Below are 25,091 nucleotides of genomic sequence, written 5' to 3' on the forward strand. Positions count from 1 at the left end.
TGCAGTGTCTGCAGTGTCTGCAGAATAAGTGAGTTCCTTTTGAAAGTAAGACCAAGATCAGCAAAATACAAGGGGCATCTCAAGCAAACGATGGCGTGGTGATGGGGAAGTCAGGCTTTCAGAAAAGAGGGGCCCGATGCAGACCGGGTCTTTGCATCTAGGGACGTTGGTGATACCTCCTGATTTTGTTCATTTCCACAGGTGCGGTCACTGAGGGATTCTTTAGGTCAAAAGGCATCATAGTTAGAAGGAACCCTAGAGATGATGGTGAGAGTCATAGTGACAGGGAACATTTCTTGAGTGCTTACATGTGCTCCAGGCACCAAAGAAGTCTTTTACTTACCCTGTTTGTTACTTGGATGGCCTCATTCCATTCCCACAAAAATGCTGTGGAGAAGGTAATGGGATACCTACTTGGCAAATGAGGAAATGGAAGTATGAAATAGAATATGTAACTTGCCCAAGATGGCACAGTTAGGCATAGGGCAGAGCTGTCCCCTACACGGGGGTGGGGCTAGTGGCTTTGCAGAGGGCCGAGGGAGCCTCAGAAAAAGGCAGGCTCGTTGACCAAAGCTCATTGACTGGGCCGCATCCACCCGCTTGAGTGGAAATGATGAGGGGATTTAGTGAAAATGACAAATCCTACGGTCTGAAATAGAAAGTATATGGAGTCTGCTATGCAAATGATGAAGTGTCCCAGTGGGTACCTTGCTGGCTTCCACTTCCCCCTCACTAAGGAACTGGCTCCAACTCTTAACCGATCAGTCAGATCTGGATTCCATTCTGTTCTATGACCCTGTTTTGGGACATCTGCTTGTACTTCAGGTTTTAGTCATTTTGAGAACTTAAACAAAACAAAACAAAAAACACCGTATCAGTACACAGGTGCCATTCACTGAGACTCTGATTCTGTTGCTATGAGAAGCCCAGCCATCGGTATTTTTTTGAAAAATTCACCATTGGCTCTCATGTCTGTCTGTTGTGGACAGGCACTGGGTCAGACTTTGCTGCTGCTGCTGCTTTTTTCTTTTAAGATTTTATTTATTTGTCAGAGAGAGACACAGCAAGAGAGAGAACACCAGCAGGGGGAGTGGGAGAGGGAGAAGCAGACTGCCCCCTGAGCAGGGAGCCCAATGCAGGACTCCATCCCAGGATCTCAGGATCATGACCTGAGCTGAAGACAGCCGCTTAATGACTGAGTCACCCAGGTGCCCCTAGACTTGGTTCTTAACTCGGCGAATGGTGGTTTATTACTCTTCCAGGATAAAATAATCTGTGTTCTCCAGCAGCTGTTTTGTTTTTGTTTTCCCTGTGGTCTGTGAAGATGGGTCCTTAAAAATCCTTTGGTTCCTAGGAAGACACCTGTCACTGATTGGTGCAGTCCTAGCTGAGAAGGGATCCCCTGTTCACACCACCGTGATGTGAGTCTTGTGAACCACACGTGGACTTCCTCCCTACAACACTGCTCAGAATATATGGCTTTATCACTTTACACCTAAAATCTTAATAGATTAATAGACCCACAACAGGGTCTATGCTGTTCATACGGTTTCGAGAGCGAGGGAGCATTTTTGTCTTATGACAACTCTTGCGGTCTCTAGGTGGTGGTCACTTAAAATACGCTCCGACATACATATCTTCTGCTTTTAGTTGCATTTTATGTCTGGGGAAATTCTCAACAATCTCATCTGACCCTTAATGAGACATCAGTTAGAATAGGTTAAGAGGTTGATCTACACTGGTACCTTGGTTTTTTTTTTAAGAGAGAGGGGGAGTGTGTGCAAGAGGGAAAGTCAAGTGGGGGGGCGTACAAGTGGGAGTGGGGGGTAGAGGGCGAGGGCGAGGGAGAGTCTCAAGCTGACTCCACACCCAGGGTGGGGCCCAATGCAAGGCTCAATTCCACCACCTGAGAGTCTGACCTGAGTCAAAATCCAGAGTCGGACGCTTAACTGACTGAGCCACCCAGGCACCCCGAGACTAGTACCTTGATTTTTAAAGTGAGGACATCAAGTCTGGAGTTTGAGACAGGCCCATGGAACTAGCCTAGAACTCAGATCCCTTGGTGTGAATGCTCTTTCCCCTGTGTCCTGCTGCCTCACTTAAAACTTTCTTCTCCGGCCTTTCATCTTCCTTCACCCTTACCAACTTTCTGGTTCTAGTCATACCTCTTCCTGAATTATTGCAATAGCTAGGAAAGGATAAAGTCCAGCCCGGAGGAAACTACAGCAAAATGCCAGCCGTGGTTGAGTTTGGACAGTCGAGGTCTGATTTTCATTTTATATCTGCTTTTCTGTGATTTATACGTTTTCTTTAATAAACAAGTATGACTTTCCTAAAGGAATCCCCAAACCATGAGAGGAATAGCCTTCTTTCTGGTCTCTGTATATAGACATCAGGCAACCCACTCTCTGGCATGCAGTCATATTTGCCTTCCAAAAACATGTTTTTTCCAGTCATTATCCTGCTTAAAGCTTCAGGGGTGCCTCTTGCTCTTGAGAAGAGTCCAAACTCCTGGAATCCGAAGGTCTCCTTGTCTTAGCCCCACCTTCTGCCTGTTCCCTTATCTCTCACTGCACCCTACCCAGTACCCCCTTCCTTCTGGGCAGCGCCCTCCCTGTCCGAGGTCCTCCCCGTCTGAGAGCCAGTGGGGGGACTCTATCCAGTCCCTCTACTCCGCTGTTCTGCTCTCAGAGCTGGCCTTCTGTCCTTTCCTTTTTACCTGTCCAATCTACCTTCCCAAGCTCAGCTCAAGTCCTTCCTTCTCCAGCTCACCTTTGTCACCCTTCTGGATCAGGAGTGGCACATAGGTCGTCTTATCTATGACCGGGTGTTGGCTGTGGAACATAGCCCGAGAGCCCGTGTGTGCTCACAGGGAAAGAGTGCCATGATCTGTTGTGGTTCCTGTCGTGGTCACAGAGGGGAAAGTGACAGAATGTGTGTTACATCATTTCCATCCAGACCTAGAACCTTTCTTTTAGATACGTGATGCCCAGCAGCACAGCCCCTAGCCACACGTGCCTATTTAAGTGTCAATTAAATAAAATGAAATAGGATTTAAAGTTCACTTTCTTAGTCACATTACCCACATTTCAAGTGCTTGACAGCCGCGGCGTGTGGCTACCGGCTGTCATATTGAACAGCCGGTGTTTTGCCTGTAGAGTTACGTAACAATGTACGACAGCATATATGTGTTTTCATGTGTGCTCTGTTTTCTCAGTGAGGCCAAAAGCCTTTTATGGGCAGTCATCCTTTTTTATTTTTGGTATCCCTAGAGTGCCTCACCAGTGCTGGGCATATTGGAAGTACATTGTAAGATTTGTCTGTTTGATTTTTAGTACTGATTTGACAACGTGCTGTAGAGTAGAATGGTAAGAAGAGAACTAATTGGGAAGTCAGGAGCTTGTGGTCCCAGTTCTGCAGTTAGTATGTGACTTGGAATGTCTCATTTAACTGAAGCAGGACCATTTCCTTGAACATGAACAGTTGAAGTCTAGGCTGTATCAGAGGATTTTTCCAGGCTTGCATTTTTGTGATATGAATGGAGTGTTCACCCTTACTTTTTTAAAAAAATTGTTAAAAGATTTATTTATTTATTTGAGAGAGTAGGGGAGGGAGCAGGTGTGTGTGCGCACATGTGTGTACATGCGTGTGACTAGGGAGGGGCACAGGGAAAGAATCCTCAAGCAGACTCCCCCCTGAGGGCCACGGAGCCTAATGTGGGCCTCAGTATGGGGCTCGATCTCACGATCCACGAGATCATGACCCTGAGCAGAAACGAAGAGTCAGATGCTTAACCACCAAGCTACCCAGGTGTCCCTAGAATATTCACTTTTATTTTTTATTTGAGAGAGAGAGCAAGCATGAGGGGGAGGGTCAAAGGGAGAAGCCTGCTGCTGAGCAGGGAGCCCAATTTGGGACTCGATCCTGGGACTCCAGGATCATGACCTCAGCTGAAGGCAGTCGCTTAACCAACTGAGCCACCCAGGTGCCTCCTGGAGTGTTCACTTTTAAACACAATGTATACACACACATACACACACACATAATAAAAACTTTTAAAATATTCTAGCTTATTTTAAAAGTTGTTTATTTCATTTTGCAAATATCTAAGATGAGCATTTCAGGGTTTAATTCCAGATCTACAGCTGAATTCTTTTTTGAACAGAATCCCAGCAAAGGCAAGATGACCCCATAAGCAGAGAATATGAGGACAAGATAGCCTTTGTCAGCAAGACAGTGACGGGCAGGGACGTTCTGACATAATGCTTGACACTCTATTCATCCAGACTGGATGCAGAAGTCACCGCTTGTGTGTCTCCCCCTGTCCTCTCCCCCCCGCCCCCCCCCCGTCCCTCCCTTTGCTGTCACTTTAAGTGAGGAACCAGCCACCTGGCCTGCTCCACTGTCTGTTCTTGTATGTTTTATAGGTAGCTAAGAATGGTTTTTACATTTTAAGGGAGAGAGAGAAATGTAGGTTAACAAACTGTATGACCTGCAAAGCCTAAAATATTTACTGTCTGGGGCCACAGTAACCACTAGTGACCTTCACGTACAGTCCAACCACTTTTCAAGGCAAGGGGCTTCCTGAAATGTTATTAGGGCCTGTGTCTCAAACAAAATGGGAAATAAACTTCGTGTTCTCCATGCTGTGGAGAGCTGGGAAGACAGGAAATGCAGCCTGCTGGGCTGGGGCAGAGTAGGCGGGCCACCCAGCTCTGTCTGTCACCTTCATGTCCAAAGCAGGCAGGACTCTTTACTCCATTCTGAGGTGGCAAGCTAGTCCTGGGAATCGGAGTCTTTCTGAGTTTGGAAAGTTGATGAGTTACAGTTTCCAGCTGTGTCCTCCTTGACATTCAGCAGTCATGACAATGAATTCCAAAGGCCCCCTGAAGGGGAGAACTTCCAGAATCCTCCACCTCCTCTGCTTATCTGAGAGTGAGCCCAGGGTTGCCTCTCCATTTGTTCTTTATTCTCTCTCTCTCTCTCTTTTTTTTTAGAAGATTTTATTTATTTATTTTTTTGACAGAGATCACAAGAAGGCAGAGAGGCAGGCAGAGGCGGTGGGGGGGGGGAGTGGTGTGTGCGGTGGGGTGGGGAAGCAGGCTCCCTGCAGAGCAGAGATCCCGATGTGGGGCTTGATCTCAGCATCCTGGGATTATGACCTGAGCCCAAGGCAGAGGCTTTAACCCACTGAGCCACCCAAGTGTCTCTATTCTCTTGCCCCTTGTCCTTTTAGCGCTTGTGGGATCCAGATTGAGTCAGTGGATAAAGGGGCGAGCAGGGCTTTGGGCAGGGCTGGGCCAGGGTCTGAGCTCAGGCAACAGCCCCGTAGGGGGCGGGGGTCAGGGGGGCCTGAGGCGAACTACAAAGTGGAGAGTTTTCAAAGTAAAACAAAGACGCTTTTCCTTCAGCTGTCCCTTGGGTTTCCCAAAAATTTCTTTCCACCTAGACTGTCCTCTAGGCTTTCAGCAAGTCTTGGTTTCTAAAATGCGCCTCGTCTTAATTATCCAACACTCCGGTTTGGGCATTTTTCTTTATCTGATCTCTGATCTTTTATTCTCTTCCCCTGTCCCATTCTCTCTTCTATGCTCATTTTCAGAGACCTCTCACCCTTGGCTTCTGTATACACAACTGCTCCCAGTATAATCCAGTTTGCCGCCCATCTGATAAAAATCCAGATTTGCAAAACAAAAAAAAAATTTGAAACATAAATCTTCCCTATGTCAAAGAAATTTCCCCCCATGTGAAAGACTGGCGTCTGTCTCCCTGCTTTTCTGTTTACCACTTTCTACATTATATTCTAACCTTGGGTGATGGGGGTGGGGCTTCCAGTTGGCTGCAGGCAAATTCACTTTTGTATTTGCAGATCACATGGCCCCGGATACATACTCTTACCCCTGTGTTGGATCATAAAAAAAATTTACCTTCCCTTGTTTGTTTACTGTTGAGCCTGAGCTCATTAAATATATCCAGTGGCCTGGGTCATGATCTTACAAAAACCAGGATCTTGGCTTGCTTACAACAATGGTTATGTTTGCTTCACTTCGTTCGGATTCATTTGGAGAAATTCCCGGTTTATTCTCAAGGCTGATTCTAGCTCAGCACCAAATCCCAGTGGCTTGCAATTATCAGTGATGAGCAGCGCCTGTGCACTGTTGCTCCATGCTAGAATTTTCAGCCCAGAACAATGCCGCTGTTCATGCCCAGGGGAGTGTCCATTAGAGAAGTTGCTTGGGGTCAAAATTCATGGCCAATTCTGGATAGGACTCCCTGCCACGCAGTCTTGGGTTTCCCTGTGGCTCTGATAGCTGAGAACACACAGCTGTGTGAGAGCTGAGAGAGAGGTGAGAAGCATCGGAGATTGAATAGCAAATATGCAGAAGAACCATCATCTTTAGGAATCTTCCATTATCCAGAGTGATCTAAGCCTTAGAGTTACAAGCTGAGATTTTGGCGACTGAGGGCGTGGGTTCCAGGTCTGCCTTCCACAAGTAATTAGCTTCACTTGTCTTCTCGGGGTTTTTATTTCCTCATTTGTAAAATAGGGATCGTAAGAGTATGTCATGTAGGATTGGGAGGAGACTGAAGGGGTAGTGTATGCCAAGAAGTTAGTGCTGGGTCTTGTATACAGTGGATGCCTAATAAGTGTTGGCATTAGTGTTTCAGCACAGATGTGGAGGGTGTGGTCTGGTACAGTGTTTCTCAAACTTCTGGGTCTGGGTACCTCTTAATAGGCAAAGAAAATTTTAAAAATGCTCAGTTAACTTCAGATAACCTTCAGATAAGCAGTAATTTTTAAAGTGTAGTATGTCCTAGATATTTCATGGGTGTGTTTAACAAATCATCGTTTCTTATTTATCTGAATTTCAAATTTAACTGGGTGCCCCACATTTGTATTTGCTAATTAGGGGGCAACCCTATCTTTGCATTTTTAAAAACTATTGGGGGACTTAAGCACCCTTGTTTATGTGGGTTGTACCTTTTGCTGTTGACCGTGTTAGGAATTCAAATGGGGAAATTAAAAATATTTACTTAATTCCTTCAAAAATAACAATAGTGAGCTCTTGTGTTAAAAACATGAATAACATTTTTTTTAAAAGATTTTATTTGCCAGAGAGAGAGAGAGAGAGATCACAAGTAGGCAGAGAGGCAGGCAGAGAGAAAGGGGAAGCAGGCTCCCTGCTGAGCAGAGAGTAGAGAGCCCAAAGCGGGGCTCAATCCTAGGACCCCAAGATTATGACCTAGGCTGAAGGCAGAGGCTTAACCCACTGAGCCACCCAGGCACCCCAAAAACATGAAAAACATTTTTATAAAAAAACTTTATTTCCAAAAACAAGTCAATGGTGAGAAGAGTGCATTGTTTACATTTTTTTTGCAAATATCTTTCATGACTGGCTTGATAGAAATGAGCTGTTTTTTAATATTTGATTCTGTCTTCAATCTACTGATGTTATTTTTATAAAATTTTGTAAAGAAAATTCAGCCTCACAAAGATTGTAGTTGGAAGAGGGAAGAGTATTTCAGCGGTCTTTTTAGAAAATCATAAACATTCTTCTTTGATACAAAATCTAAACTCTCAAGATCTTTTCTTTTCTTTCTTCCTTTTTTTTTTTTTTAAAGATTTTATTTATTTACTTGACAGAGATCACAAGTAGGCGGAGAGAGAGAGAGAGAGAGAGAGAGAGGAGGAAGCAGGCTCCCCGCTGAGCAGAGAGCCTGATGTGGGGCTCGATCCCAGGACCCTGAGATCATGACCTGAGCCGAAGGCAGAGGCTTAACCCACTGAGCCACCCAGGCACCCCAAAAACATGAAAAACATTTTTATAAAAAAACTTTATTTCCAAAAACAAGTCAATGGTGAGAAGAGTGCATTGTTTACATTTTTTTTGCAAATATCTTTCATGACTGGCTTGATAGAAATGAGCTGTTTTTTAATATTTGATTCTGTCTTCAATCTACTGATGTTATTTTTATAAAATTTTGTAAAGAAAATTCAGCCTCACAAAGATTGTAGTTGGAAGAGGGAAGAGTATTTCAGCGGTCTTTTTAGATAATCATAAACATTCTACTTTGATACAAAATCTAAACTCTCAAGATCTTTTCTTTTCTTTCTTCCCTTTTTTTTTTTTTTAAGATTTTATTTATTTACTTGACAGAGATCACAAGTAGGCGGAGAGAGAGAGAGAGGGGAAGCAGGCTCCCCGCTGAGCAGAGAGCCTGATGCGGGGCTCCATCCCAGGACCCTGAGATCATGACCTGAGCCGAAGGCAGAGGCTTAACCCACTGAGCCACCGAGGTGCCCCAAGAAGGGAGAGTTTCTTCAAAGTTAGTTGCAGTATGGAATCTGAAACAGTATCAACTTTTCACACTCTATAACATTAAAAGCTGTCCATTTATCTTGTACTTTGAATGGCTCTTTAAGCCAGTCATGAATCTGTAACATTATGAATTGGTCACATGGAAAATATTGGTTTACTGAGTTGTGAAGATCTTCTAAATATTGACACATTTTGTTATATGATACTTTAAAAAAAAAATCACATTTGCTAACATCACAACTAATCTCAACTGAAAAGCCTTTATTTATTGGCAAGCCATCCAATGTGTGAGGACAATCACAGATTCTCTGTAATTTTAACTTTAGACTTGAGAGCTCGAGGTTTATCATTGGAAACAAATGCTGTCAGTTATGTTCTTGGACGTAACAGGTGCCCTTCGTTCATTTCCCAGAAAATGTCTGTCAAATATCCCAGTTCTGAAAAACTTTGGTTTTTGTCTGTCGGCCATTCATTCAGGCAAAAATGCTGTTCTGTGACAAAAACAGCTGCAGGTCTCCTGTGTTCCACAAAAGTGATTTTCCCTGCGACTGTCCCCATAATTTGGTGCACAGCAGGAGAGCTTCGTGTGTCCTTCTCGTTGGATCACACAGAAGATTATAAAGATTATACTTAGGAGTTAAAGTATAATAAAATTAACATTTTCGTGCATCATCAAGTATATTCCTGAGGAAAATGGGCTCTAAAAAAACATAACAAAGCAAAACAAAACAAACTTGTGAGTGCCGGGTGGTGAAAAAGTTACCTCTGTCTTATTCTAGGTTGCTGTACCCACCACTCTCTTTACCTCTTGTCAACTCTTTACCAATGTCAACTCCACGAAAAGGGCAAAAATATTAGAGTTATTATGAAAATAGTTATGACCTTCCAGACTTCCGAAAGAATCTTAGGGTTCTTCAGAGTGCCCAGGAACCTCAGTTTGAGAACTGCTGGTCTAGGGGATGATGTCCCAGTGAAAGACCATGTTGGACAGAGCAGATTCATCATGTGTTGTTCTTCTCACACGTTCCAGCCTCTTCTTCTTTGGGGAACTTGGGGGAAACATCAGGAGCTGTGGGGACACTTTGTTTGGGGTGTGAGTTTAGGCTGGGGTGGGTGATGAGCAGTTTCTGAGGCTGTGCTTACAGGGTTCTCTGAAGCCCCCTTCCAGAGAACTGAAGAGGCATGAGTAATTCTGGGGGACTGCCAAGGCTGTTGAAAAATTCTGGGCGTCTTGACAATTCCAAATACAGTCTTCACCTTCTGCTGCTTCCTGCCCTGAATTCCCTAGTGTCCAAGGGAATTCAGAATCCCTTCCAGAATGGGGAATCATCCTGCAGGACAAATCTATGCTAGACTAACCTAGAAGGGGGCTTCTAGAATGGACAGGTGCTCAGGAACAGGCCCAGGAAAATAGAGTAGCACTTTCCAGCGTTCGATTATTCTGCCCTATTGGAATTTTGCAATTAAAAATTTCAGGAGTCTACCCTGAAACAAATAACACATTATATGGTTTTTGGTGTTTTGTTTTGTTTTGAAGATTTTATTTATTTATTTGACACAGAGACACAGCGGGAGAGGGAACACAAGCAGGGGGAGTGAGAGGGAGAAGCAGGAAGCCTGACACGGGGCTCGATCCCAGGACCCTGGAATCATGACCTGAGCCAAAGGTAGAAGCTTAATGATTGAGACACCCATGTGCCCAATACATTATATGTTAATAAAAAAAAAAAAATTCAGGGGTGTACCTGCACACTGGCATAAACAACAGAGCAAAATCTTGACTTAGAAGTGCATGTCTGGAAATGGGGAAATGATGTTAAGAAGCATTTATATGGTGGAGAAGGCATGGTTCTTTGTTGGGAACACGGAATTGGGTCTCTGAGCTGCATGAATTATAATATTTGAATACAATAGCACCCCAGGCGTTGTTTCAATCGCACAGGGAATTTTAACCCAGCCTGCAGTGTCTGAAGTCAAATATCCAAATTTGTAGCCACAGAAGAAATGGATATAAAAAGCCTCCTGGAAGTGGAACGAGCCACGCTGCCTATATGGTCAGGTTTTGTGGTCCAACAGATTGCAAAGTGGACAGATCCCAAGGACAGTTTGTCTTTGGGATCAGAAAGAAGGTGGAGGGACATGGGTGGGGAGGCCAAGGAGAAGGAATAGAGAAGAAGAATTGGGTCAGGCAGGTTCTGAGCACCGAGTGGCAGAAAACACCAGCAAGGTGGCTCTTGATTGGGGCAGTAGTCATGTCCTTGGAGAGGGCAGGTTGTGGTGTGTGTGTGGCATGAGGACCGCTCAGGCAAAGAGTGAGGATGGAGACCCGCTCTGATGTTCAGTTCGGTCATTATCAGCTGCCTGCCCAGGGACGTCTCTCTGACCCTGTCCCTTCCTGTCTGATGACAGTAAACGACATAACGTATGTCCAGAGCCTGGTCACTGCAGACATTTCCTGAATGATGCTGATCTCATGGCACAATTTGATAGCTTGGATGCTATCTTGTCTTTATAACCTACTTTTCTTATCCTTGTTTGAATACAAAGAAAAAGGAAAAAAGTACAAAACAAGGATATTAAAACTCCAAATTCAGGTCTCCACTTCGACCTGAAATGTACTCCATGGAGGCCTGGCTTTAGGTTCAAGTAGTATGTCTTCAGTTTTTTGTCCCCCCCCCCCCAACCAAAATTCTAGTATGTTCCTTAGCCCTAAGCCCTGGACTCCATGCCCAGACCCATGCCTGGGTGTGCTTGTGGTCCAGAAAGCCGTTGACATACACGCACGTAACGGGGTGCAGGTTGTCATGGGATACGTGACCCGAAAGGAGCCCTAGTAAGGAAAGTCTCCCAGGAAGTGAGTAATTGTCCCCCAGGCTCTCAGTTTTATCCTTTGGAGATTTGCTCCTGTTGGGTTTGTGGAAGGAAAGGCATGCAGGGATAGCAATAATCAGAAGTGGTTTATGGGGTTCAGTGAGGGAGGCCCTAGGAACAGAATAAGAGGTTGACCAGCCAAGGGGGAAGAAGGAAGGAGACAAGGAGATGAGTGATCCAAGGGGGGAGTGGGCAGGATGGGCAGAGAGAACTGACGAAACCAGATGGGGCCTTCGGGGGCACTGAGGGGCATCTGAGGCGAGGCGTTAGCCCACCCTGGAGAGGCTGGGGGAAACCCTGTGAGGAAAGCCAAGCTGCGGGGCGCCATTAGCAGTTGGCCCAAGACCAGCTGAACCTCTCGATCTCAGGGCTCTTGTCAATAGAATCTGGGTGACCAAAACATCTGACTTTCCTCCCTCATGGGGTGTTTGAGACAACCCACAAAATAATGGAAGAAACAGGATGAGAAGAGTAATTGCCCTTCACCTTGTCCCCATGTTCTCTCTTGGGGGAGGAGGGAGGCAGAGAGGGAAGGAAGGGAAAGAAGAAGGAAAGAGAAGACAGCAAGAGAGAAGGAAAGGGAAAGTGAGAGCAGGATGAGACTTTACGAGGCAGGTAGCCAGGCTGTGGAAGCCTGGCCAGGGGCAAGTGGATTCATGAAGAGGGGAAGTGTGAGAACAGAAGGGCAGGACGGCTCAGGCAGAGGGCTGGGGGGCCTCTCAGGATCGCCCCTGGGAGGCAGATAAACTGCCATTTAGGACACCCACCGAAGGCGGATTAGTCAGTTGGACCGAAGATAAGTCAAGTCAGTTGCACTTAGGTGTAGCGCTAACCTGGGCGTCTGTAAATATGAGGAAACTGAAAATGAAACGGGACCTGTCTACACAAGGTAGAGGGACCAAGTAAGTTGCAACAACTCTTAAGATTTGAAGACCTTAAGTTTTGAAAATGTCAAGAACTGCTCTTTGCCATTGTCTAACTCTCAGATGGGGAGAGCTGTCAGTTCTTTGGGCTGGATTTCCTGGTTCTAGAATTTTTATTATCTAGATGAAGAAACAGGCTCAGAGAGGTGGAATAATTTGCTCAAGGTCACACAGCTGGCACGTAGAAAAGCCATGATCTCAGTTTTCTGTTCCGTTTCCTTTCTGCCCTGCTAGACATCCTGAAGGTATGAAATGCAAAACTTCGAGTATTCCTAGAACTGGGGCAGAGAGGGTGGGGATGGAGGATGGGTTTTCTTATTGGCTTAACCTAGCTGTGTGTGATTTCAGAGCCAGAGTTAATTATTTCTTCTCCTGTAGGCAGCCTTGGTCTCCTTTCTGCGAGTAGTCTTGATGGTTGCTAAATAATTCTCCTTTCTCATCTCTCAGAATGTCCTACTCAGAGCTCCCAGAGCAGATAGGCACGTACCACCCTGGGCTCCCGACTCTGGCTGTCTCCGTGTGTAGTTTCGGTAAAACGAGACGGACGATCCCAGAGCGCCCTCTCTTTATCGTGTTAACCCCAGTGGTACCAAGAGGCACCTGACATTCTGGGTATGCTAATAATTCAGTGCCAGCAAGTTTCTGTTATCCTCCAGTTGTAATTGTTAACTTGAATGGAATGCAAAACCTCTGGTTTGGAGCAGAGTTGGTTTTTACTTGGGGAATCAAGAAAACAGGGAGTGCGCTTTGTTCATTGCGCAAGACAGTTTAGGAAGACTTTTTCAAGTTGCATTTTCTCTAATGAATAGAAATTGATGGGAAATGTACAGGGGCTCCTGGGTCTGCCACAGGCGCAGGGGTGAACTCTACCTTTTATTAGCTCTTGCCTTTGACACTTTTTCAGCTTAGCAAGCCAAGACTTGCTTGGAGATTAGAACAATGGCTTATCATAATGCCGCTTTCTCTCTCTCTCTCTCTCTCTCACACACACACACACACACACACAGGTGCAACTAGTCAAGGTTTATTTCTGCAAGCCCTTCCTGTTAGCCTACCCTGCACTCCCCCCTAAGTTTGGAATTTTTTTTTTTCTCTCTTAAGGGGAAGTGTAGAAATAGATTCTGCCTGTTGATTTGCATTATTGTGCATCACACGATATCTTTGCAACCCTTATATTGTGTTCTGTCCATGGTGTTTGCTCTGAGGGTGGGACACAAGGCTGTTTAGTGTCTCGTAAAACATTTACCAAAAGCACTGAGCCATGGTTTTGAAGGGCATTCCGTTGCCAGAGTGTGGGAGGAGAGAAGCCAGGGAAAGAGAGCTCCAGGTGTGTGGTAGGTACATTGTTTCGTACTTTCGTGTTTATAAATATTTAGAATTTTAGGTTACAAACAATTTGGGTTGCCTTCGGCTGAAGGGGCAGAAATGGGGAGGGGAGGAGAGAGCAGTGGCAAAAATAATGGCTTTGCAAACTATTTTTCGGTGCTCAGAGTCCCTGGATCATTGTAAACCTTCACTTTCGGTCAGTTGTTTTTGGTTTTGCTCGAGGGACTTGGGTGTCTCCGGGAGCAAGGTGAGGTCTTCCGGGGCTTGAGATTTTCCAACGGTCTGAATCAGATGGTAGCATTTGCTTTAGCAAAGAATTCGGAACCAGGTGTGGTGTTTCTAGGAGGCGACCTGTAACCTTGTGACTTGCACTTTGGTGTGCCCCATGACTCATGCCATTAATAGCTTTTGCTAAATGGTGGTTTCTGGTTTCATGAACATACTCTTAAGCTTTCTTTCCTCTCTACCTTTTCTGTTGAATTTTGACAAGATACCAGAGTCATGGTCAGCTGGAAAGCCTGCTTCTTTTCCTCAAATCTGTGTTTTTAGAACACGTTCCCTAGGAACAACCGTAAACAGTTCATAGATCGTTTTTGAAAAACTAAGGATTAAACACTTCTTGGAAATACTAAGTATTTACATTCTAGCTTTTTTTTTTAACCAAAAAAAAAAAAAAAAAGAAGAAGAAGCTAGAATGTAGTACATAGGATGAAAATGAGTACATAGAATATGTACATAGTACATGAGTACTATCCTACATAGGATAAAACTAGAGCCTTAACTGAGTATTTAATATTTGATCAATTATAATAATGGTTTCCTCTATACACATACCTGCAACCATGTTATTAGTGACTGAAACCCAAACAATAAATAGGAAAAATCTAGAAAAAGGTTAGCTCTGAAAGATGTCTATAATGCCCAGTTCCTGAGGAAAGGAATCATGGTATAAATAGGCACTATAACAAACATGGGATCTTTGGTCCATTTGCCCATGTAGTGGGAGACATAAGTAAGAAGACAGAGCTAAAACGAAGAGCCCACTTTATGGGGGTGGGAGTGATTTTTGGACATTTTGCCCAGTGACACTGGCAGTAAGAAGCCAACAGTCTTTCTTCTGACAAGTTCCCAGCCATTGCAAAATGGCTAGAAGAAATGATTGTTTCAGAATTAGAGGGAACTTCCTTCATGGGGAAAACTTCACGGTGGCTTTGTGTATTTAGGCAAGTAGGACCAAATCTAACAGCCATGGGGGTCAAAAGACCTCGAGTTCATTCACCTTGGAGGTATCAGATTTGATCATCTGTGTACACGTATCAGAAAATCAGGTTTAGTGGTGAGTTGTTTTACTACCCTGACGGCTGAAAGTTTGTGTAACTTTCAGCGAGTGGTTTAACTTTTTCTTACGACCCTTTTAAGAGTCTGAAACAGACGGAAGAATCCTCGCTCTCTGCCTGTCTGTCCCACAGTTGCGCTTCGATGCTTCTGGGTCTGGGAAACTTTGGACCACCTGTGATGCCAGAAAAATCCAAGTAGAATAGGAGTTCGTGCAGGAATTCCACGGAGTCTGAACTAGATGGGTGAAGCTTTATGTTTGAAATCTTATTAGATGAACCAAAAGACTCTGGGAAAAAGTCTAAAAATGTACCATTTCCAGATACTTGTCATTCCTCACTTCCCTTTACATCATTGGGAAAAAACCTTATTTGGTGTAGTTCCTTCGTTCAGCTTTTTCAGGTTTTTAGTTCCAACAACCTGCCAAATTTCAGAAACTTTGATCACCAAAGGCTGCATACGTAGGGTGAAGCCCGGAATAAATTGGCTCTCACTCTTGTCATTTTAAACTTGCTGCTATTCCATGCGACGTGATAATAGTGTTTCTGGATCAGGTTGGTTTTGGAAGAAGGTGCATCGTCATGTGGTCTCTCCACAAAGGTGGTTGTCATCCCGTCTTTCTGTCCCTTAGCATGCAAGTTCTGGATTTCTAATATGTCATGAAGGTGACCTCTTTAGACACAAATTAGGTGGCAGTTTGCAACATTCGATAAAACCCAAGGAGTCTTGGCTGTTTTCTCATGCTGGGGCCTGGCTCTCCCATGGAAGGGTGCGTGGGTGACAGCTACGTTTCCAGATCGCTTTGGGGGACTCTACCAGAAAAGTCACCTACGTAGGCACTGGCGGTCAGAACTATGCAGGCGAGCTGGGGAAATCATCATAAAAATTTGGGCTATTGGGGGCTGGTTTTGTTTTGGTGGCATGAAATTGAATATATATAGGTTAGCTGAGCAATGAGTAAAAATTATTCGCTTGTCTGGTAATTCAGTGTCTTTAAGCAAAAAATAGTCCTCGAAGCATAAATGCATCAGGGCCTCACTCAATGCCTGTTGACTCTTGATTTAGGCATCTTCTGATAAAATTCCCAGTTTCCCAGTGCACAGTAATTCAGAACGCCGGCTTCTCTGTTGGCTCACAATCATTAAGCGTACACTCATTCATTCAGCTAATACTTACTAAGGTCTCACTCTGGGCTTGTTTTTCATCTTTCGGTTCTTTTTTTTTTAAGATTTTATTTATTTATTTGACAGACAGAGATCACAAGTAGGCAGAGAGGCAGGCAGAGAGAGAGGGGGAAGCAGGCTGCTGAGCAGAGAGCCCCATGCAGGGCTCGATCCCAGGACCATGAGATCATGACCTGAGCCAAAGGCAGAGGTTTAATCCACTGAGTCAGCCAGGCACCCCAATCATCTCTCAGTTCTAAAATGTCACTCCAGACCTCCTAGATTAGGTCCTATGCTTCCCCCTTTAAGAGAGTCATCGCATTTATTTTATACTTGACTTCTCTGCTAAAATTAAGTCCCATTAGGTAATGGATCATGAATGGCTTATTCGCTATGATTATCTCCAGTGCTTAGTACATACTAGGCGTTCAAAAAATAGGTGCCAACTTTATGAGTAAAGGCATGAAGTAAAACAAAGGAGAAAGATCGGGATCCTCAGGGACAGCCAGGTGACAGTAAGAAATAGCAGGGAAGGAACAAAGACTCCTGTCATCAGTGAAGCAAAGGTCCTGAAGTTACTACTTAGTCTCAGCCCAGCTTGCCCAGGTAAGTTTCTAAGGATAACCTTGGTTCACCAAGAGGAATGTGCACAGTTGTGTCTATTTAAAATGATAGCGAGGACTACAAATCATTTTATAAATTTTTCTTGCTTAAAGGAACAAATTCAATTACTTGTAAAATTTTATATATGAGTATTCTTTAATTCTACCATTACAGAGGTATCAATAAGTACATTTATCACCCATGACAATGTAAAAAGAGCCTAGAAGAATTCACAAGAGAGAAACTTCCAGGTGATAAGCTTAAGTCCAATAAATGCTTTGAAAATATATTATTTTAGGGCCACTTGGCTGGCTCGGTCTGTGGAGCATGCAATTCTTGATCTCGGAGTTACGGGTTTGAGCCCCATGTGTCGGGGGGTAGAGATTACTTAAAAAATAAAATCTTCAAAAAATACTATTTTCAGTATTAGTGATTGAGCTATAACAAAGGCAATAAAATGCAGAACTCTTTCAGCTTGATAAGTTTTTACTTATATGCACCTGGGTAGCCACCCCTCAGATCAAGGTACAGAAACTTTTCGGTGTCCCAGAAGACTCCTTTGTGCTTTTCCTCAGTCAACCCCCGTGGCTCAAGATCACCATTATTTTAACTTCTTTCACCATACATTAGCTTCAGCTGTTCTTGAACTTGGTAACAATGGGATCATATGTATTCTTTTGTACTTGGCATCTTCCATTCAGTCTGGTGCTTGGGGCATTTGTCCACATTGTTTCACTTTATTTCTCATTGCTGGGATAGTCTCCCATTGTCAGAACAGACCACCATTTAATGAGTTTTGGGGGGAATTAAGAACGTGGCTGTAGGGGCTGAGAATCATTCCCTGCATGTGCCAGAGCTTTCCAGTGAAGGGATCGAAGAAAGGGTGGGGTGGAAATGTTATCACCTGAAAAGGGTGGACAGAGAAAAGTCAGTTTCTGAGAGTCTGTTTACTAAGGGCTCTCCCTGGGCTGTTTACTTAACCTATGCCATCACCCTGGGAGGTGACTGCCACTTTTGTACAGATGAGGAAACTGAGCTTGAGGGAAGTTTCATGACTTCACAGTTGGTCTGAACTGAACAGGCTCACTGCTGATGACATCGGGGCAACCCCGTCCTGCCGGAGACCACACCAGACGTGCCACCTCATTATTGAAGACTTAGCTCTTACGCAATCGGGCGGGCGGGTATCTCCTGTTGGAGCCTTTACTTATACATACATGTTTTTGCTTATAAAGAGTTTTTCTTTTCACACGCATGCAGTGCATTCTAAAATCTGTATTTGACAACTTTTGAGGGTTTTTTTTTTTTTTTTTTTAAAGATCGGGTTTAAATATTTATGCGTAAAAAAACGTTCAATCACCCTAAGAAAGGTAGAAGAGTTTCAAGTCAGACTTGCTGAGAAATTTCCTGAGAGACAAAGTTCATGTCTTTCAAAATGGGATCAGAAGTACTTTGCTTTCTAACTCACACAGGGCTCTATGTGCTGATCCCGTGGGTGTCAAAGTCTCTTGATTCGACTGAATATCTTGGAGGTATTCCAAGGGACGCCTGGGTGGCTCAGTCAGTTAAGCGTCTGCCTTTGGGTCAGGTCATGATCCTAGGGTCTTGGGATCAAGCCCTGCATCAGGCTTCTTGCTCAACGGGGAACCTGCATTTATTTCCCTCTCCCTCTGCCTGCCACTCTGCTTGCTTGTGCTCTCTCTCTCTCTCTCTCTTTGACAAATAAATCTTTAAGAAAAATAAAATAAGGGGTGCCTGGGTGGCTCAGTGGGTTAAAGCCTCTGCCTTTGGCTCAGGTCATGATCCCAGGGTCCTGGGATCAAGCCCCACATCGGGCTCTCTGCTCTGCAGGGAGCCTGCTTCCTCCTCCTCGCTCTCTCTCTCTCTCTGCCTACTTGTGATCTCTGTCAAATAAATAAAAATAAAATCTTTAAGAGAAAAAGAAAATAAAAAAAAATTGTAAAATATACTGATTTTGTGTGTGAGAAAGCTGAAATAGAGAAGCTGATGTCACATACCTGGTGAGTGAAAGAGCTGACATCCAGATTTTCTGCCTCCACTGTGCCCAGCTCTTCCCACTGGCCCACACTGCCAGCCACACGATGTTTGGTGAACAGCGTCAGTCATTAAAAACAGCGCTCTTTCCCCAACACTGTGGTCTGTGAGAGCTGGTCAGCTCGTACCATCTGACTGTGCCCTTACGATGTGTCAGACATTGTACCAAGTACTTTATGTATATAATCCCCAGCCTCACAATAGCTCTGCTAGCTTGGAATCATTCATCCCTTTTACAAATGGGGAAAATGAGGCAAAGAGGGCTCAGGGGCCCTGAACAAAGACACGTCATTTAGTAAATGCCAGAGTCTGCCTTCACACTCAGATCAGTTCAACCCTAAAGTATATTCAGTTCTGCACGCCATCCCTCCTCCCATCAGAAAAAACTGTCTTTGGGTTATAATCCGTTATAATTGAGGGAACCACAGGAGCCCTAAAGCAAAATGTTGACGGGTCTTAACTCACCTCAACATACCCTCCTGACAAATGGGAATTTTTTTAAAAAAAATTTTTTTTAAAAAGATTTATTTATTTATTTGAGAGAGAGAGCAAACAGGGGGAGGGGCCAAGGGAGATGAGAGAATCTGCAGCAGACTCCATGCTGATAGCAGAGCCCAGCACGGGCTCAGTGCAGGCCTGGATCTCACAACCCTGATGTCATGATCTGAGCCAGAACCAAGAGTCAGACACTTAACTGACTGAGTTACCCAGGCACCCCAGGCATTTTCTTTAGAACTGAAGAAAAGCATGTCCTGGGTTGGACTATTATTTTCTAACTCTTGCAGCTGTAGGAAAACCAGATTAGGTTGCCACAGGGTCAGGTCATGTGTGCAGGGGGTCCCATCCATCAGTGAGATTGTGGGATCCTCTGACGGGGAAAGGGTGGCTGTCTGGAACAGAGATGAGTCTGCGTGGGGTAGCCTTTCCCCCCCGAGTTTTGCACTGCCGTCTTCCCTGCTCATTTATATAGTTGTTCACAAGTATTTCTTGAGTACCTCCGGTTAGCATAAGGTGTGCGATGGTAATGCCATAGAGAAGTATAAACTCACTTAATCGGACTTTCTGAAGCTAACTGTAGCATTCATGGTTTGTAATAAAGTACCAAATCACAGTCCCATTCATACATTGTGTTAGAAATGGAAACGTGTGTGTGTGTGTACATACATGCCTTATGTTTTCTAGCAATTAGAAGCTAAGGGAGAATGTCCAGATTTACTAATAATTTAAGTATTTCAGGAAACGGAATTTAAGGGAGCATCAGTGTTTGATAACAGGTGTCCTTGTGCTCTGTTATGAAAAGATTCACCACTGATTTTATGGCCCAGATCAATTGTATGTTTACTAAACTGGGCAAACTTTGCCTGCTTAGTGAAGCAAGTTCAAATTGCAAATGCGCATTAGGGTTCTGAAGGGGAGGCTGGTAACAGCTCTTGACATTTGTCTCTGCTTTCTAGAATTGGAAAATTTAAAAAATAATAATAATAAGCATTTACAGTTCATGATATAAAATGAAGCTTGTTTTGAATTTATAAATATTTCTCTGAGTCTCACTAGTTTTCAAATGGCATATTTGTATATGTGGTTGGATGTTAGTAAGATACCGACTTTGGATTATGTCAAAAGCAAAAAAAAGGGGGGTGGCGCAGGGTGGCTCAGTGGGTTAAGCTTCTGCCTTCAGCTCAGTTCCTGATCTCAGGGTCCTGGGATTGAGTCCCGCATCGGACTCTCTGCTCAGCAGAGAGCCTGCTTCCCCCTTTTTCTTTGCCTGCCTCTCTGCCTACTTGTGATCTCTCTCTGTCAAATAAACAAAATCTTAAAAAAAAAAAAAGTAAGAAGAAAAAAAAAGAAAGAAAAAGTAAAGCCAGGAGTAAAGACAGTCCATGATGAGGGGCTATCATGTGGAGAGAGGGCAAGCTGGGGTTCAGATCTCTCTGTGTCTCTTACTTTGCTGGGCAGTCTTGGGTAAATTCCTTTTCCTCTCCATGTCTCTGTTTCTTGTGCTAACTAACGATGGGAATGGTACTATTCTCCAGGGTGGCCATAAAGATTAGAGATGATGTATGGAAGGTGCTTAGTTCAGGGTTCTACTCAGTAAAGATTTCATAAGTGAAGCTTAATCATCTGCTTGTGGAGAAGAAAGGAGAGAACACTCTAGGCTTTGTTGGTAGCCCTTTTGGTGATAGCCCAAACCACTCAGGCAACTGAGCAATGGTTGGAGAGTTTGTTTGGAGATCTGTATAAACGAGTGGTTTTTGACCTTGGCTATGTACTAGAATCAGCTGCAGGAGCTTTAAAAAAACTACCAAGGCCCAGGACCCTCCAGAAAGTCTAGCAGTCGTGGTGGTGTTTTTGTTTTTAATATGTTTTAGTTCTCCAACCAAGGTTGGTATATAATAGGTTAGACTGAGTGATAGTTTGGAAACCATCCTTCCGGCTGATGGCCTTGCTTTCGCACGGTGCCCAACAGATTTATGGCCAGTGTCTTCTTAGCCCACACAGCTGCCTATCCGGTCCAAGCCTGGCCAGAAATTCTCTTAATGGGTTTTCCATGGCTTCCTGTCAGAGTTGCCTCTCCATAGATTTTGTTCTTTATTCTTCTCTACACTCTACCTTTTTCTAAGAGGGAAGCAGGAGAAGGCAGATAAAATGAAAGGAAAGAGAGATGTGAGAATGATCGGTTGTTTCTGAATTCTTTGAGCAAATCCCCGTGAACGCCGCTCAGGTCGGCAGACAGACCTAGGAGAGACGGGCCTAGAGGCCACACATCAATGGTGCTGGCTAGAATCATTGCCAGAAGGCTCTCTCCATGAACACAAGAGTCTTCTGTAAGATTCTGTTACGGAGAGGGAGAGAGGGAGAAAGCAATCTGACCGCTATTCAGAAGCTAAAAATAAGGAACTTCTAGGAGGAGCCTGTTTTTATCAGAATGTCCTCTGTCATTTCTCCCTTTGAGTTTTAGCACTCCTCTTCAGAGATATGTGAGATTAACACCGTTCTTCCATTAGACCCAAAATGATGAGAAGCCCTCTTTAGTCAGGGTGAAGAGGCACAGACTAAAATCTTACTGAAGGAATTGAGGAGGGAAAATGGCAGCTTTCTGCGGCAGCTGGAGAGTAGACTGGGAAAAGGTGTGGGAAGAGTGGATGGGTCCCCTGGGATTACCGTGTCACTTTCTTGGTTCCATAACCTTTGTTAATTGGGACTCTTTGGGTTGCCAGGGACAGAATTCTAGTCCCCAGTAGCTTCAGGAACCAGTCGACAAACAAGTGTCTCAAACGCAGTTCTATATGGGAAGTCCGTGGATACATAGATTGACTTCACTCAAATTCCGAAGGGTGGCTGGCACGAGACAGGATCAAAGCACTCAAAATGGGTCGTCGGGATAGTTTTTCTCTCTCTGCCTGTCTGTTGTCTTCGGGGTTGGTTTCATTTTGTTGTCAGTCTCAGGCTTATGGTGTTCTTGCATTTGGGCAGGACGGAGGAGGCATTGGCGATGTCCTTACTGATCTCATCGTATGCCACAGACTCCAAAATTGGGTTACACCCTGTTCCTTGTACTACCATGGATGTACTGAGGTTCAAGGTTGTTTATCTGCACAGTGAAGCCTCTTGATAACCAGTGGAGGTTTTACCATTTCAGCAAGATTTTGCTCGGAGAACACTGAGTACTTGACTTGTCTCTACTGAGAATCGAGCATGTCTTTTTTTCACCCAGGGGAAGCCCATTGGCAGATGTCTAGTTCTCAGAATTAGAATAGGAGGACGGGTCTCACAAGAAACCACCCATTATTATCAATATTATTTCCCTGCTTGGTTCCAAGAGCAAGGAAACCTCCTGAGTAATTATTGTGGGGGAATAAAAACAACGTGTTGTTCCGCCTTGTGTTATAGTCGTTAAGGGTTGGTTTTACCTGCCTGGTCGTTTCTAAGCTTGTCAAAAATTCAATTTTACATCTCTGTTGCCTGGTGCTTCATAATGGCAGGGGGTCAGTAAAGATGCGTCTGATGATTGAGAAAAAAAATCAAGAATTTTTTTTGAACATTTTACTGGATGTTACAATTTGGCAAAGGTAGAATTACGGGTTAAAACACACAAGATGCACCCCAGGACATCTGTATCTGCATGTATTTGTTATAAATAAATGTATTACGTTATGTCTTTCTAGGTATTATGTTTATGGGCAGGAAGAAATAAAAAAGTGAGGCCCAGCTTTCTTTAGTTGAATTAGCCCTTGATAATACCCTGGCCAGATCAAGGAACAGTCCTGTCCATTTTTTGTTTGTTTGTTTTTGTTTTGTTTTTTACCTCTCTTGACAAAACTTATTTTTTTCTTCTGAATTTCTAGGGCCGTTAGTGGGGAAAGAACTTCATACTCTTCGAACAGCGGCTATGTGCCAAGGGTTCTGTGGACACATTGTCTTACTGAAGTCTCACAGCCACACCATAAAGCCTTCTTCCTCCTGTTCTACCTTTAAGAGAATTAACACTTCCCCCTTCATGATACTATCATGGATTTGTACTATACAACCATTTATCACATTGCCTTGTAATAACTGTCACTATTTCTGTGTCTCCTACTAGACCCTGAATTTCCCAGCTACAGAGTCTGTGTCTTACTCAGGTGTGTATTCACAGACTCAGCTCATAGTGGAAATCTAGAAAAAAAAGAATTATTATTTTTACACATAGGCTCCACACCTGTGTGGGGCTTAAACTCACCACCCTGAGATCAAAACCTTAGCTGAGATCCAGAGTCGGCTGCTTAATGGACTGAGACACGCTTGCGCCCCTACAAGTACTTTTTTTTTTTTTTTAAGATTTTATTTATTTATTTGTCAGGGGGAGAGAGATCACAAGTAGGCAGAGAGGCAGGCAGAGAGATGGGGGGAAGCAGGCTGTCTGCTGAGCAGAGAGTCTGATGCGGGGCTCGATCCCAGGACCCTGAGATCATGACCTGAGCCGAAGGCAGAGGTTTAACCCCCTGAGCCACTCAGGTGCCCCTACAAGTACTTTTTTTTTTTTTAACAATTTGGATACTGTATGATCTTCATTTTATAAGTTTGACATTCGAGGCTCATCTAAGAGTACTAAGTGGAAAGTGATCAGATCAGGTTAGTTTTTGCCCTCTTGTCTTCCAGACTCCAAAGCTCATTTCCTTCTAAGCCGTCCTGCAATATTGGAAAGCAAGGTTGGCTGGAAAGAAGAGGGTTGACCCAGGACGAGGCTATAAGGGGAAGGAAAATCATCGTTTCCTGGGGCTGGGAAAGGAGGTTAATTACACATTGCTCAGTCTAGCAGTGCTCTGACCCCCAGACTTCCATCTCCAGGAAAGCACCGACAGATACCGTGGGGGACTTCGGCCCAGGGGGAGTGATGAGTGAGTAGGGACCAGAGAAAGCATGTTCTTGGAAAGCTATTCCTTGTAAGAGTAACACAGAGCTGGAGCTCTAAGCCATCTACCAGGCTATAAAAATATCATTGTCGCAACCTCCTGTGTAATGTTATTCTGTGTGGTAAGATTTTACCTGTAAAGTTCTAGTTGGACATGAAATTAGGGGAGAACACGTAACATGTACATCACAGTTACCACGGCTGCATGCCGGGATTTTGTTTCTTGGGCCTGATGGTTGGTATGGGAGAAATCTGGGGTGAGCTTTTGAAATATATGGTGAGGGCAACATTGAAAGGGCATGGTGAGTGGCAACATTGGCCATCTTTCCACTTTGACACGCTTGGTCTGTCTTTCCTTCCTCCCTTCCTCATTTCTTTTCCTCTCCTCTCCTCTCATCTTCTCCCCACTTCCTTTCCATAACAGCTTTATTTGGGATAAAATTCCCATAACATATAATCCACCTATTTAAAGTATACAATTCACTTGGTTATAGAGTATTCACAGAGTTGTGTAAGCATCATTATAATCGATTTTAGAACATTTCATCCCCTCCCTAACAAATCCCCTGTACCCACTACCGTTCATTTCCACTTTTTTCCCACCCCTCTACCTCCTGCCTCATACAACCACTAATCTACTTTCTGTCTTTCAAGATTTGCCTGTTATGAACCTTTCCTATAAATAGAATCAGGATAGTATGTGATCTTTGTGACTTCTTCCACTTAATTTAATGTTTTCAAGGTTCATCCATGTTATAGAAAGTATCGATGCTTTGTTCCTTTTCAGTGGTGAATAGTACTCTGTTGTGTGACTCTATGACATTTTATTTCTCTATCTGCTTATTTATCAGTTGGTGGACATTTGTGTTGTCTCTATTTGGGGGTATGATAATGCTGCTATGATTATTCATGTACAAATTTTTGTGTGGTCACAAGTATTCATTTCTCTTGGATATATATTTAGGAGTAGAGTTACTGGGTCATATGGTAACTCTGGGTTCAATCTGAGGAACTCCCAGACAGCTTTCTAAAGTGACTGTACCATGTTACATTCCCACCAGCAGTATATGAGGGTTCCAGTGTTTCCCCATCCATGCCAACCCTT

At 44.0% G+C, this 25,091-nt stretch overlaps 1 protein-coding gene across 2 annotated transcripts in view; it reads left to right on the forward strand.

Annotated features, from left to right (window-relative positions):
- The first annotated feature begins 13,396 nt into the window (after positions 1–13,396).
- The window catches only part of RBM47 (RNA binding motif protein 47), a 70,604-nt gene continuing 58,909 nt past the window's right edge, over positions 13,397–25,091 (forward strand). For both annotated transcript variants that reach the window (XM_044224348.1, XM_044224349.1), the window contains exon 1: positions 13,397–13,446. The gene's annotated coding sequence lies outside the window, so the exon portion shown is untranslated. The remainder of the gene's footprint in view (positions 13,447–25,091) is intronic.

The sequence above is a fragment of the Neovison vison genome, chromosome 11 (genome assembly GCF_020171115.1).
Source record: "Neovison vison isolate M4711 chromosome 11, ASM_NN_V1, whole genome shotgun sequence".
NCBI lineage: Eukaryota > Metazoa > Chordata > Mammalia > Carnivora > Mustelidae > Neogale > Neogale vison.